Source organism: Pseudorca crassidens, chromosome 19 (genome assembly GCF_039906515.1).
Source record: "Pseudorca crassidens isolate mPseCra1 chromosome 19, mPseCra1.hap1, whole genome shotgun sequence".
Lineage (NCBI taxonomy): Eukaryota > Metazoa > Chordata > Mammalia > Artiodactyla > Delphinidae > Pseudorca > Pseudorca crassidens.
This window is the reverse complement of record NC_090314.1, coordinates 23,716,045-23,728,116: the sequence shown is the minus strand read 5'-3', so window position 1 is coordinate 23,728,116 and position 12,072 is coordinate 23,716,045. Positions and strand designations below refer to the sequence as shown.

Sequence of the window (12,072 nt, the reverse complement as noted above, 5' to 3'; positions counted from 1 at the left end):
GTGGGCGGGCAGGACCGATGCCCAAGGGACCGCGGGCCCCGGGCCCTGAAGCCTCCGGGGCCACGTCCCTGTGAGCGACGTGCGGTACCTTGGGCGGGGCGCCAAGCGCCGAAGGGTTTGCTGGGTCACGGCCGCCCTGGGCTGGGAGGTGGTCGCCAAACCCTCCGCCGCCGCCCGATACCCGAGACCTCCGTTCCCCCTGCCTGGGCGGGCGAGGGGGCCCTGCCGGGGCGGGCCGGCCGCCAGGCTGGCGTTAAGGCGCCAGCGCCAGCGAAACTGGGCCTCAAGAGGCCGCCCGCGTCCCCCCGCCCCCGTCTACGGCCATACCACCCTGAACGCGCCCGATCTCGTCTGATCTCGGAAGCTAAGCAGGGTCGGGCCTGGTTAGTACTTGGATGGGAGACCGCCTGGGAATACCGGGTGCTGTAGGCTTTTTGCCTCCCGCTCCGCCCGCCTTCTCCTTTACTCGCCCGCGGCGGGGGCCGCCGGCTCCGCCCCCGCCGGGCCCCGCTGCAGGCCCCACCTCCTCAGGCCCCTCCCACCACGGCGCGCGCCGGCGGGGGCGCTCCCCGCCGGCCCGGCCGGCCAGGCGGCCAGAAGGCGGCCCTGGAAGGCAGCCGCACCCCAGACGCTCCCGGGGTGGCTGGCCCAGACCCAGACTCCGCCGCGGGCCCAGTGGCCGTCCTTTCGGCCCGCGAGCCCCTCGACCTGCACCTGGCCGCCCCCACCGGCGCCTAGCCCCGGCGCCGCCATCTGTGTGCCGGTGTGTCCCTCCACAGCTCCCTCCGACAAAAGCCCCGCCCCACCACCACCCCGCCCCTCTGGCGTGTCACCGCGGTTGGGTGCTGGAGCGGGATCGAGGGCAGGGGCCGCTTCCCCGGGCCTGCCGGCCACCAGGGGCGGGGTCCTGAGCTCGGCGGGGGGTGTGGGGGCAAGGGTGGCCTTGCCGGGGCTGAGGGGCCGTGGCGACTCAATGGTGGCTCCCGGTGGCTTCGGGCCGGCTGCTGTCGGGCAGGAGGGCCGGCCCGGGCTGCGGCCGGGCTGCGCCTAGCTCCGCGTGGGCGGGCAGGACCGATGCCCAAGGGACCACGGGCCCCGGGGCCTGAAGCCTCCGGGGCCACGTCCCTGTGAGCGACGTGCGGGATCTTGGGCGGGGCGCCAAGCGCCGAAGGGTTTGCTGGGTCACGGCCGCCCTGGGCTGGGAGGTGGTCGCCAAACCCTCCGCCGCCGCCCGATACCCGAGACCTCCGTTCCCCCTGCCTGGGCGGGCGAGGGGGCCCTGCCGGGGCGGGCCGGCCGCCAGGCTGGCGTTAAGGCGCCAGCGCCAGCGAAACTGGGCCTCAAGAGGCAGCCGTCGGCCCCCGCCCCCGTCTACGGCCATACCACCCTGAACGCGCCCGATCTCGTCTGATCTCGGAAGCTAAGCAGGGTCGGGCCTGGTTAGTACTTGGATGGGAGACCGCCTGGGAATACCGGGTGCTGTAGGCTTTTTGCCTCCCGCTCCGCCCGCCTTCTCCTTTACTCGCCCGCGGCGGGGGGGCCGCCGGCTCCGCCCCCGCCGAGCCCCGCTGCAGGCAGTAGTCAAGGTGGTTTACCTGCCCGAGCAGGAAGCTTGGGCGACGGCAGAAGTGGGAAGAAACTCTTGAGCGCAGGTTCTTGGGATCCACGGAGCAGCGCATGCACATGCCATGGGTGCCTACACAGCTGGCTTGCTTGTCTGTGGGGAAAGGCGAGATGGGTCAGGGCCTGGGTTCCTGAGGGGCTGAGAATCAAGGCAGGGATAGAAGAAAGGGGACAGGCCCACATCCCCTGAACCCACGCCGGCGCCCACTCACCTTTGTGGAAAATACGATTGAAAAGTGCCCGCAAGAATCTCTTCAGATGCCTCCAGAGTTGAGGGAAGAAGGGGAGGGGGGAGGCCGGGAGCAGGGTGAGCCCTGAAATCCAACCCTTGTCCTGTCACACCCCAGCAGCCCTCCCACCTCAGCCCCTTCAAGACCCCAGGGCTCCCCCAACCGCGCTGCACAGATCCTGCCCTGACCATAGTCACCATGTTGATCCCCACGTTGAGCAAGATGAAGCTGACCGGGATCAGAAGAATTGAGTATCCTTGCTCCTGGCATTTCCTGGGGATGGGGCCAGTGAACGGCTCGGCTCGGTAGTAGTTTCGCTCACCCATGGCCGTTGGTCCCAGGACTGCCTGGGCCCTCTGCCCTCCAGTTTTAACTGGGAGCCAGACTGGGTCATAATGGGGCAGGTGGTGAGGTCACAGTGAGGGAGGGGGATGAAAAGGAGGGCCCAGAGTGGCATTCCCTGGTAACCAGGGTCAGGTAAGCTGAGCCTGGACAGTCAAACAGGGCCCGGTGGCCGGCATACATCCCCTCGAGCGGTCACTCATTCGCTCACCGCCCGCTGACTCACTTGTTCAAATGACACATTGCGTCTCTTGGCCCCTCTTGAGACTAGGAAGACCTTGGCCTCAGAGGCCTGCTGAAGGCCTGGCTGGAGTCCAGAGCCTCAGCCTTCTTCATGCCCTTCACTGGGCCTGGAGCTGGACCTGCCCAGATGTGGAACCTCCCAGTTTGGAAGCAACGTCTTGTATGAGGCTCTCTGTGGACAGGGACAGCTGAGACACAGAGGAGGTGCCCAGAGACCAGGGGTTTGGAGTCTGCAGCTGCAGATGTACTTAGTGCATGGTATAGGACCAGGAGGGGCCTGCTGGCAGAACTGTGGCCACTAAACCAAAGGGACCCTCAGGCCAAGAAGGGGACACTGGCTTCTTATTGCAGGAAGCCAAGCGCAGGGACCCAGGCTGGCAGAAGGAGTGGCGCTTCCAAGCCACAGACCACCAATGTTTCCTGGACTCTGGAGCTCTTTATTCCTCTCTCCATGCCCTGCCGCCCCCTGCCCCTGCCCCCATTTGCTGCTGGTAAGTTCATTTTCCCAGTCTGGCTCCCGTGCAGAGAGGGCCTGGAGGCCGAGGTGGAAGGTAGCAGCGAGTTGGCCCGCGCTTGGCCCTCCTGCGGTTGCCGCTTCAGCACCAGACTGTCATACACACCTGGTAGTTGGCATTGCCTCCCGGGTTCCGGCTGAGTGGCATGAAGGTGGGCGGGGGTGGAGGGTGCTCGGTAGCCTGGACGTCGGGCAGGAGGTGAGAGGGGCGGAGGAGCAGCGCTGAGCTGGGAGCCGGGGCCCGCTGGTCCGAGGCCTCGGCCAGTACCGTGAGGGAGGCGGAGGTGGCCACAGGGCGCCGCAAGGGCAGGATCTCAGCCCATTCGGCCAGCGGGTGCCGCACCTCGTGGGGATCGCGGGAGTAATCCAAGTGTCCCGTGGAGGGATGCAGGCTGCGGTTGGACTCGCTGTGAGCACAGCTGGGGAGGCTACGTCTGTGGGCCGGTGGGGTGTCGCGCTACCAGGCTTCGGGCCGGTAGACCCGAGGCACCAGAGCGGATGGAGGCTCAGAGCCCTCCAGACCCAGACTCCGCCATGGGCCCAGTTGCCGTCATTTCGGCCCGCGAGCCCCTCGACCTGCACCTGGCCGCCCCCACCGGCGCCCAGCCCCGGCGCCGCCACCTGTGTGCCGGTGTGTCCCTCCACAGCTCCCTCCGACAAAAGCCCCCCCACACCCCGCCCCTGTGGCGTGTCACCGCGGCCGGGTGCGGGAGCGGGATCGAGGGCAGGGGCCGCTTCCCCGGGCCTGCCGGCCACCAGGGGCGGGGTCCTGAGCTCGGCGGGGGGTGTGGGGGCAAGGGTGGCCTTGCCGGGGCTGAGGGGCCGTGGCGACTCAATGGTGGCTCCCGGTGGCTTCGGGCCGGCTGCTGTCGGGCAGGAGGGCCGGCCCGGGCTGCGGCCGGGCTGCGCCTAGCGCCGCGTGGGCGGGCAGGGCCGATGCCCAAGGGACCGCGGGCCCCGGGCCCTGAAGCCTCCGGGGCCACGTCCCTGTGAGCGACGTGCGGGATCTTGGGCGGGGCGCCAAGCGCCGAAGGGTTTGCTGGGTCACGGCCGCCCTGGGCTGGGAGGTGGTCGCCAAACCCTCCGCCGCCGCCCGATACCCGAGACCTCCGTTCCCCCTGCCTGGGCGGGCAAGGGGGCCCTGTCGGGGCGGGCCGGCCGCCAGGCTGGCGTTAAGGCGCCAGCGCCAGCGAAACTGGGCCTCAAGAGGCAGCCGTCGGCCCCCGCCCCCGTCTACGGCCATACCACCCTGAACGCGCCCGATCTCGTCTGATCTCGGAAGCTAAGCAGGGTCGGGCCTGGTTAGTACTTGGATGGGAGACCGCCTGGGAATACCGGGTGCTGTAGGCTTTTTGCCTCCCGCTCCGCCCGCCTTCTCCTTTACTCGCCCGCGGCGGGGGCCGCCGGCTCCGCCCCCGCCGGGCCCCGCTGCAGGCCCCACCTCCTCAGGCCCCTCCCACCACGGCGCGCGCCGGCGGGGGCGCTCCCCGCCGGCCCGGCCGGCCAGGCGGCCAGAAGGCGGCCCTGGAAGGCAGCCGCACCCCAGACGCTCCCGGGGTGGCTGGCCCAGACCCAGACTCCGCCGCGGGCCCAGTGGCCGTCCTTTCGGCCCGCGAGCCCCTCGACCTGCACCTGGCCGCCCCCACCGGCGCCCAGCCCCGGCGCCGCCACCTGTGTGCCTGTGTGTCCCTCCACAGCTCCCTCCGACAAAAGCCCCGCCCCACCACCACCCCGCCCCTCTGGCGTGTCACCGCGGTTGGGTGCGGGAGCGGGATCGAGGGCAGGGGCCGCTTCCCCGGGCCTGCCGGCCACCAGGGGCGGGGTCCTGAGCTCGGCGGGGGGTGTGGGGGCAAGGGTGGCCTTGCCGGGGCAGAGGGGCCGTGGCGACTCAATGGTGGCTCCCGGTGGCTTCGGGCCGGCTGCTGTCGGGCAGGAGGGCCGGCCCGGGCTGCGGCCGGGCTGCGCCTAGCGCCGCGTGGGCGGGCAGGACCGATGCCCAAGGGACCGCGGGCCCCGGGCCCTGAAGCCTCCGGGGCCACGTCCCTGTGAGCGACGTGCGGTACCTTGGGCGGGGCGCCAAGCGCCGAAGGGTTTGCTGGGTCACGGCCGCCCTGGGCTGGGAGGTGGTCGCCAAACCCTCCGCCGCCGCCCGATACCCGAGACCTCCGTTCCCCCTGCCTGGGCGGGCGAGGGGGCCCTGCCGGGGCGGGCCGGCCGCCAGGCTGGCGTTAAGGCGCCAGCGCCAGCGAAACTGGGCCTCAAGAGGCCGCCCGCGTCCCCCCGCCCCCGTCTACGGCCATACCACCCTGAACGCGCCCGATCTCGTCTGATCTCGGAAGCTAAGCAGGGTCGGGCCTGGTTAGTACTTGGATGGGAGACCGCCTGGGAATACCGGGTGCTGTAGGCTTTTTGCCTCCCGCTCCGCCCGCCTTCTCCTTTACTCGCCCGCGGCGGGGGCCGCCGGCTCCGCCCCCGCCGGGCCCCGCTGCAGGCCCCACCTCCTCAGGCCCCTCCCACCACGGCGCGCGCCGGCGGGGGCGCTCCCCGCCGGCCCGGCCGGCCAGGCGGCCAGAAGGCGGCCCTGGAAGGCAGCCGCACCCCAGACGCTCCCGGGGTGGCTGGCCCAGACCCAGACTCCGCCGCGGGCCCAGTGGCCGTCCTTTCGGCCCGCGAGCCCCTCGACCTGCACCTGGCCGCCCCCACCGGCGCCTAGCCCCGGCGCCGCCATCTGTGTGCCGGTGTGTCCCTCCACAGCTCCCTCCGACAAAAGCCCCGCCCCACCACCACCCCGCCCCTCTGGCGTGTCACCGCGGTTGGGTGCTGGAGCGGGATCGAGGGCAGGGGCCGCTTCCCCGGGCCTGCCGGCCACCAGGGGCGGGGTCCTGAGCTCGGCGGGGGGTGTGGGGGCAAGGGTGGCCTTGCCGGGGCTGAGGGGCCGTGGCGACTCAATGGTGGCTCCCGGTGGCTTCGGGCCGGCTGCTGTCGGGCAGGAGGGCCGGCCCGGGCTGCGGCCGGGCTGCGCCTAGCTCCGCGTGGGCGGGCAGGACCGATGCCCAAGGGACCACGGGCCCCGGGGCCTGAAGCCTCCGGGGCCACGTCCCTGTGAGCGACGTGCGGGATCTTGGGCGGGGCGCCAAGCGCCGAAGGGTTTGCTGGGTCACGGCCGCCCTGGGCTGGGAGGTGGTCGCCAAACCCTCCGCCGCCGCCCGATACCCGAGACCTCCGTTCCCCCTGCCTGGGCGGGCGAGGGGGCCCTGCCGGGGCGGGCCGGCCGCCAGGCTGGCGTTAAGGCGCCAGCGCCAGCGAAACTGGGCCTCAAGAGGCAGCCGTCGGCCCCCGCCCCCGTCTACGGCCATACCACCCTGAACGCGCCCGATCTCGTCTGATCTCGGAAGCTAAGCAGGGTCGGGCCTGGTTAGTACTTGGATGGGAGACCGCCTGGGAATACCGGGTGCTGTAGGCTTTTTGCCTCCCGCTCCGCCCGCCTTCTCCTTTACTCGCCCGCGGCGGGGGGGCCGCCGGCTCCGCCCCCGCCGAGCCCCGCTGCAGGCAGTAGTCAAGGTGGTTTACCTGCCCGAGCAGGAAGCTTGGGCGACGGCAGAAGTGGGAAGAAACTCTTGAGCGCAGGTTCTTGGGATCCACGGAGCAGCGCATGCACATGCCATGGGTGCCTACACAGCTGGCTTGCTTGTCTGTGGGGAAAGGCGAGATGGGTCAGGGCCTGGGTTCCTGAGGGGCTGAGAATCAAGGCAGGGATAGAAGAAAGGGGACAGGCCCACATCCCCTGAACCCACGCCGGCGCCCACTCACCTTTGTGGAAAATACGATTGAAAAGTGCCCGCAAGAATCTCTTCAGATGCCTCCAGAGTTGAGGGAAGAAGGGGAGGGGGGAGGCCGGGAGCAGGGTGAGCCCTGAAATCCAACCCTTGTCCTGTCACACCCCAGCAGCCCTCCCACCTCAGCCCCTTCAAGACCCCAGGGCTCCCCCAACCGCGCTGCACAGATCCTGCCCTGACCATAGTCACCATGTTGATCCCCACGTTGAGCAAGATGAAGCTGACCGGGATCAGAAGAATTGAGTATCCTTGCTCCTGGCATTTCCTGGGGATGGGGCCAGTGAACGGCTCGGCTCGGTAGTAGTTTCGCTCACCCATGGCCGTTGGTCCCAGGACTGCCTGGGCCCTCTGCCCTCCAGTTTTAACTGGGAGCCAGACTGGGTCATAATGGGGCAGGTGGTGAGGTCACAGTGAGGGAGGGGGATGAAAAGGAGGGCCCAGAGTGGCATTCCCTGGTAACCAGGGTCAGGTAAGCTGAGCCTGGACAGTCAAACAGGGCCCGGTGGCCGGCATACATCCCCTCGAGCGGTCACTCATTCGCTCACCGCCCGCTGACTCACTTGTTCAAATGACACATTGCGTCTCTTGGCCCCTCTTGAGACTAGGAAGACCTTGGCCTCAGAGGCCTGCTGAAGGCCTGGCTGGAGTCCAGAGCCTCAGCCTTCTTCATGCCCTTCACTGGGCCTGGAGCTGGACCTGCCCAGATGTGGAACCTCCCAGTTTGGAAGCAACGTCTTGTATGAGGCTCTCTGTGGACAGGGACAGCTGAGACACAGAGGAGGTGCCCAGAGACCAGGGGTTTGGAGTCTGCAGCTGCAGATGTACTTAGTGCATGGTATAGGACCAGGAGGGGCCTGCTGGCAGAACTGTGGCCACTAAACCAAAGGGACCCTCAGGCCAAGAAGGGGACACTGGCTTCTTATTGCAGGAAGCCAAGCGCAGGGACCCAGGCTGGCAGAAGGAGTGGCGCTTCCAAGCCACAGACCACCAATGTTTCCTGGACTCTGGAGCTCTTTATTCCTCTCTCCATGCCCTGCTGCCCCCTGCCCCTGCCCCCATTTGCTGCTGGTAAGTTCATTTTCCCAGTCTGGCTCCCGTGCAGAGAGGGCCTGGAGGCCGAGGTGGAAGGTAGCAGCGAGTTGGCCCGCGCTTGGCCCTCCTGCGGTTGCCGCTTCAGCACCAGACTGTCATACACACCTGGTAGTTGGCATTGCCTCCCGGGTTCCGGCTGAGTGGCATGAAGGTGGGCGGGGGTGGAGGGTGCTCGGTAGCCTGGACGTCGGGCAGGAGGTGAGAGGGGCGGAGGAGCAGCGCTGAGCTGGGAGCCGGGGCCCGCTGGTCCGAGGCCTCGGCCAGTACCGTGAGGGAGGCGGAGGTGGCCACAGGGCGCCGCAAGGGCAGGATCTCAGCCCATTCGGCCAGCGGGTGCCGCACCTCGTGGGGATCGCGGGAGTAATCCAAGTGTCCCGTGGAGGGATGCAGGCTGCGGTTGGACTCGCTGTGAGCACAGCTGGGGAGGCTACGTCTGTGGGCCGGTGGGGTGTCGCGCTACCAGGCGTCGGGCCGGTAGACCCGAGGCACCAGAGCGGATGGAGGCTCAGAGCCCTCCAGACCCAGACTCTGCCATGGGCCCAGTTGCTGTCCTTTCGGCCCGCGAGCCCCTCGACCTGCACCTGGCCGCCCCCACCGGCGCCCAGCCCCGGCGCCGCCACCTGTGTGCCTGTGTGTCCCTCCACAGCTCCCTCCGACAAAAGCCCCGCCCCACCACCACCCCGCCCCTCTGGCGTGTCACCGCGGTTGGGTGCGGGAGCGGGATCGAGGGCAGGGGCCGCTTCCCCGGGCCTGCCGGCCACCAGGGGCGGGGTCCTGAGCTCGGCGGGGGGTGTGGGGGCAAGGGTGGCCTTGCCGGGGCAGAGGGGCCGTGGCGACTCAATGGTGGCTCCCGGTGGCTTCGGGCCGGCTGCTGTCGGGCAGGAGGGCCGGCCCGGGCTGCGGCCGGGCTGCGCCTAGCGCCGCGTGGGCGGGCAGGACCGATGCCCAAGGGACCGCGGGCCCCGGGCCCTGAAGCCTCCGGGGCCACGTCCCTGTGAGCGACGTGCGGGATCTTGGGCGGGGCGCCAAGCGCCGAAGGGTTTGCTGGGTCACGGCCGCCCTGGGCTGGGAGGTGGTCGCCAAACCCTCCGCCGCCGCCTGATACCCGAGACCTCCGTTCCCCCTGCCTGGGCGGGCGAGGGGGCCCTGCCGGGGCGGGCCGGCCGCCAGGCTGGCGTTAAGGCGCCAGCGCCAGCGAAACTGGGCCTCAAGAGGCCGCCCGCGGCCCCCCGCCCCCGTCTACGGCCATACCACCCTGAACGCGCCCGATCTCGTCTGATCTCGGAAGCTAAGCAGGGTCGGGCCTGGTTAGTACTTGGATGGGAGACCGCCTGGGAATACCGGGTGCTGTAGGCTTTTTGCCTCCCGCTCCGCCCGCCTTCTCCTTTACTCGCCCGCGGCGGGGGCCGCCGGCTCCGCCCCCGCCGGGCCCCGCTGCAGGCCCCACCTCCTCAGGCCCCTCCCACCACGGCGCGCGCCGGCGGGGGCGCTCCCCGCCGGCCCGGCCGGCCAGGCGGCCAGAAGGCGGCCCTGGAAGGCAGCCGCACCCCAGACGCTCCCGGGGTGGCTGGCCCGGACCCAGACTCCGCCGCGGGCCCAGTGGCCGTCCTTTCGGCCCGCGAGCCCCTCGACCTGCACCTGGCCGCCCCCACCGGCGCCCAGCCCCGGCGCCGCCACCTGTGTGCCTGTGTGTCCCTCCACAGCTCCCTCCGACAAAAGCCCCGCCCCACCACCACCCCGCCCCTCTGGCGTGTCACCGCGGTTGGGTGCGGGAGCGGGATCGAGGGCAGGGGCCGCTTCCCCGGGCCTGCCGGCCACCAGGGGCGGGGTCCTGAGCTCGGCGGGGGGTGTGGGGGCAAGGGTGGCCTTGCCGGGGCTGAGGGGCCGTGGCGACTCAATGGTGGCTCCCGGTGGCTTCGGGCCGGCTGCTGTCGGGCAGGAGGGCCGGCCCGGGCTGCGGCCGGGCTGCGCCTAGCTCCGCGTGGGCGGGCAGGACCGATGCCCAAGGGACCACGGGCCCCGGGGCCTGAAGCCTCCGGGGCCACGTCCCTGTGAGCGACGTGCGGGATCTTGGGCGGGGCGCCAAGCGCCGAAGGGTTTGCTGGGTCACGGCCGCCCTGGGCTGGGAGGTGGTCGCCAAACCCTCCGCCGCCGCCCGATACCCGAGACCTCCGTTCCCCCTGCCTGGGCGGGCGAGGGGGCCCTGCCGGGGCGGGCCGGCCGCCAGGCTGGCGTTAAGGCGCCAGCGCCAGCGAAACTGGGCCTCAAGAGGCAGCCGTCGGCCCCCGCCCCCGTCTACGGCCATACCACCCTGAACGCGCCCGATCTCGTCTGATCTCGGAAGCTAAGCAGGGTCGGGCCTGGTTAGTACTTGGATGGGAGACCGCCTGGGAATACCGGGTGCTGTAGGCTTTTTGCCTCCCGCTCCGCCCGCCTTCTCCTTTACTCGCCCGCGGCGGGGGGGCCGCCGGCTCCGCCCCCGCCGAGCCCCGCTGCAGGCAGTAGTCAAGGTGGTTTACCTGCCCGAGCAGGAAGCTTGGGCGACGGCAGAAGTGGGAAGAAACTCTTGAGCGCAGGTTCTTGGGATCCACGGAGCAGCGCATGCACATGCCATGGGTGCCTACACAGCTGGCTTGCTTGTCTGTGGGGAAAGGCGAGATGGGTCAGGGCCTGGGTTCCTGAGGGGCTGAGAATCAAGGCAGGGATAGAAGAAAGGGGACAGGCCCACATCCCCTGAACCCACGCCGGCGCCCACTCACCTTTGTGGAAAATACGATTGAAAAGTGCCCGCAAGAATCTCTTCAGATGCCTCCAGAGTTGAGGGAAGAAGGGGAGGGGGGAGGCCGGGAGCAGGGTGAGCCCTGAAATCCAACCCTTGTCCTGTCACACCCCAGCAGCCCTCCCACCTCAGCCCCTTCAAGACCCCAGGGCTCCCCCAACCGCGCTGCACAGATCCTGCCCTGACCATAGTCACCATGTTGATCCCCACGTTGAGCAAGATGAAGCTGACCGGGATCAGAAGAATTGAGTATCCTTGCTCCTGGCATTTCCTGGGGATGGGGCCAGTGAACGGCTCGGCTCGGTAGTAGTTTCGCTCACCCATGGCCGTTGGTCCCAGGACTGCCTGGGCCCTCTGCCCTCCAGTTTTAACTGGGAGCCAGACTGGGTCATAATGGGGCAGGTGGTGAGGTCACAGTGAGGGAGGGGGATGAAAAGGAGGGCCCAGAGTGGCATTCCCTGGTAACCAGGGTCAGGTAAGCTGAGCCTGGACAGTCAAACAGGGCCCGGTGGCCGGCATACATCCCCTCGAGCGGTCACTCATTCGCTCACCGCCCGCTGACTCACTTGTTCAAATGACACATTGCGTCTCTTGGCCCCTCTTGAGACTAGGAAGACCTTGGCCTCAGAGGCCTGCTGAAGGCCTGGCTGGAGTCCAGAGCCTCAGCCTTCTTCATGCCCTTCACTGGGCCTGGAGCTGGACCTGCCCAGATGTGGAACCTCCCAGTTTGGAAGCAACGTCTTGTATGAGGCTCTCTGTGGACAGGGACAGCTGAGACACAGAGGAGGTGCCCAGAGACCAGGGGTTTGGAGTCTGCAGCTGCAGATGTACTTAGTGCATGGTATAGGACCAGGAGGGGCCTGCTGGCAGAACTGTGGCCACTAAACCAAAGGGACCCTCAGGCCAAGAAGGGGACACTGGCTTCTTATTGCAGGAAGCCAAGCGCAGGGACCCAGGCTGGCAGAAGGAGTGGCGCTTCCAAGCCACAGACCACCAATGTTTCCTGGACTCTGGAGCTCTTTATTCCTCTCTCCATGCCCTGCCGCCCCCTGCCCCTGCCCCCATTTGCTGCTGGTAAGTTCATTTTCCCAGTCTGGCTCCCGTGCAGAGAGGGCCTGGAGGCCGAGGTGGAAGGTAGCAGCGAGTTGGCCCGCGCTTGGCCCTCCTGCGGTTGCCGCTTCAGCACCAGACTGTCATACACACCTGGTAGTTGGCATTGCCTCCCGGGTTCCGGCTGAGTGGCATGAAGGTGGGCGGGGGTGGAGGGTGCTCGGTAGCCTGGACGTCGGGCAGGAGGTGAGAGGGGCGGAGGAGCAGCGCTGAGCTGGGAGCCGGGGCCCGCTGGTCCGAGGCCTCGGCCAGTACCGTGAGGGAGGCGGAGGTGGCCACAGGGCGCCGCAAGGGCAGGATCTC

At 69.2% G+C, this 12,072-nt stretch overlaps 7 non-coding genes across 7 annotated transcripts; all 7 read left to right on the top strand.

The window, feature by feature from the left end:
• The first annotated feature begins 313 nt into the window (after positions 1 to 313).
• Positions 314 to 432, top strand: LOC137213377 (5S ribosomal RNA). Its single transcript, XR_010938017.1, has one exon. It is a non-coding gene; the product is annotated as a 5S ribosomal RNA (ribosomal RNA).
• A 937-nt stretch (positions 433 to 1,369) lies between these two features.
• LOC137213366 (5S ribosomal RNA) lies at positions 1,370 to 1,488 on the top strand. Its single transcript, XR_010938006.1, has one exon. It is a non-coding gene; the product is annotated as a 5S ribosomal RNA (ribosomal RNA).
• A 2,695-nt stretch (positions 1,489 to 4,183) lies between these two features.
• On the top strand, positions 4,184 to 4,302 carry LOC137213355 (5S ribosomal RNA). The gene has a single exon (XR_010937995.1). It is a non-coding gene; the product is annotated as a 5S ribosomal RNA (ribosomal RNA).
• Positions 4,303 to 5,240: 938 nt separating this feature from the next.
• Positions 5,241 to 5,359, top strand: LOC137213344 (5S ribosomal RNA). The gene has a single exon (XR_010937984.1). It is a non-coding gene; the product is annotated as a 5S ribosomal RNA (ribosomal RNA).
• Positions 5,360 to 6,296: 937 nt separating this feature from the next.
• LOC137213332 (5S ribosomal RNA) lies at positions 6,297 to 6,415 on the top strand. The gene has a single exon (XR_010937972.1). It is a non-coding gene; the product is annotated as a 5S ribosomal RNA (ribosomal RNA).
• Positions 6,416 to 9,117: 2,702 nt separating this feature from the next.
• On the top strand, positions 9,118 to 9,236 carry LOC137213321 (5S ribosomal RNA). The gene has a single exon (XR_010937961.1). It is a non-coding gene; the product is annotated as a 5S ribosomal RNA (ribosomal RNA).
• A 937-nt stretch (positions 9,237 to 10,173) lies between these two features.
• Positions 10,174 to 10,292, top strand: LOC137213310 (5S ribosomal RNA). The gene has a single exon (XR_010937950.1). It is a non-coding gene; the product is annotated as a 5S ribosomal RNA (ribosomal RNA).
• The last annotated feature ends 1,780 nt before the right edge of the window (positions 10,293 to 12,072 follow it).